The sequence below is a fragment of the Castor canadensis genome, chromosome 7, assembly GCF_047511655.1.
Source record: "Castor canadensis chromosome 7, mCasCan1.hap1v2, whole genome shotgun sequence".
NCBI lineage: Eukaryota > Metazoa > Chordata > Mammalia > Rodentia > Castoridae > Castor > Castor canadensis.
The window spans coordinates 109,073,918-109,075,997 of NC_133392.1; the positions used below are offsets into that span (position 1 = coordinate 109,073,918).

The 2,080-nt window shown below is 40.8% G+C and overlaps 1 pseudogene; it reads left to right on the forward strand.

The window, feature by feature from the left end:
- The first annotated feature begins 342 nt into the window (after positions 1-342).
- Positions 343-1,370, forward strand: LOC109674842 (protein NDRG3-like; annotated as a pseudogene).
- The last annotated feature ends 710 nt before the right edge of the window (positions 1,371-2,080 follow it).

Genomic DNA, 2,080 nt, shown 5'->3' on the forward strand with positions numbered 1-2,080 from the left:
GAAAAATAGAATGTTAAAATAATTACAATTAGCATATTAAAGGACACAGAGGAAATACAGACAAAGCAGGGGAAATGTCAAGCATTTCAAGAGACAATTAAAACTTATAAAATGAGTCAAATGGACAAAGACTCATTAGAAAAGTTTAACTACAGACTCTTCATAACAAAGTACACAACTACTAACTTCAAGGACAGACCAAAAAAAAAATAAGAATAACTACTCTCTTGCTGCTACCACTGCCTCCAGCAGATGCCTGTGCCTCAGACTGGCACGCAAAACTTTTAGGTCTTTGCCAGGAATATGACAAAGAAGCAACTCACAGTACAGAAACTAAAAGGAAACAGACCAGTTGTACTGACACCAGGCTCTCATCCTCAGTCTCAGCTCTAAGTCCTGTTTCAATGCATTCTTTAATTTTGAGGATATGCAAGAGATAACCGAGCAATACTATGTCTGTCATGATGATGGCCCAGGTCAGCAAGAAGGTTGCACCCTCTTACCCATTTGGGAACCAGTACTCCCATGACAGATGAGCTAACTGAGACACTACCTACTTTCTTACCTACTTACATCTGCAAAAGCCCCATTGGGATTGGAGTTGGAATTGGAGGTTACATTCTAAGCAGATTTTCACTCGGTCATGTGGGAGGCTTTGTGCCCATCAACACTGCCCTTACACTAAAGGCTGGACTGACTGGGCAGCTTTCTAATTTTCAGGCTTGACAACCAATATTGTGAACATTATTTTGGCGCATCACTTTGGGAGGAATAATTTAGATGGTTCTCAATTAAGTTCCCTAGGAGAGGCTGCAGTGCTCTTCAGTTTCATAAGTAGCTGAAAGTCAACCTACACCTGATTCAAAACTATGGGCTGCTTATTGCCCAAAATATTAGCCAAGGAAACCTATATTAATAGTTCTTCCTATAATGGACGCAGAGACCTAGAAATTGAAAGACCCATACTGGGCAAAAGTACTAACAGGTTAATTGTGTTTGCAGGTTTAGTAACAGGTTTAAAGAGTTTTACTTTACTGGTGAGAGGGAACAACTTACTTGCAATTGAGGCTGTGGTTTGAATGCAGTTCTTATCCGAACCCTAAAAATGTGACTTTGCTAAACTTCCCAGGTAGTTCTGCCTGGGAAGGTCACTGAGGCTTTCAAGTACTTTTTTGAAGTGAATGGGCTGTAGACCACCTACCAGTGTTACCCAGCCCATTCAATCACAAACCCACTCAACCTAAAGTAACATTAGCCTGGAGAAAGATCTTTCAGCTGGTCTGTCACCAGCAATCAGTCATATGGAACTCAAGAAATCTTATGAGTTCCCTGCTGTCCTAAAAAGACACTAGACCATGGAGGGGTCCTGATAAGCTGATGTTCTTCCCTTGGAATATGAAAGTTCATCCTACTCAAATTAGCATTCTATGATATTACATTTCAGGCTGGCGGAGTGACTCTGCCTAGCAAGTGTAAGCAATGAGTTCAAACTCCAGCATGACAAAAACAAACAAACAAAAAACAAAACATAATATAACATTTCATCTGATAAATTGGCCTCTACCTTTAACTCAGGCATGGCGTGAACCTTTCCCTAGTAGCCTGGATTTTATTATTCTCCCTACCCACCCAATCACTATAACATTCCTACATCTTTAGCTGATCTGGGCTCCATACCTTCTCTTGCTAACTTTTCTTTTTTTTAAATTTATTCTTATGTGCATACATTGTTTGGGCTATTTCTCCCCCATGCCCCCAACTCCCTCTGCCACTCCCTCCCTCTCCCCCTCACTCCCCTCTTCCAGGCAGAACCTGTTCTGCCCTCTTCTCCAATTTTGTTGAAGAGAAGACATAGCAATAATAAGAAAGACACAGAGGTTTTGCTAGTTTGAGATAAGGATAGCTATACAGAGAGATTCCTAGCATTGCTTCCATGTACAAGTGTGTTACAACCCAAATTCATTCATCTCTATCTGGCCTCTTCACTACTTTCGGATCACCTTCCCATAGTGACCTTTGTTGTTTTAAGGTTACTATATTAACTCCTCTACAGTGACACATCCAACACTTTCAGGTTTTG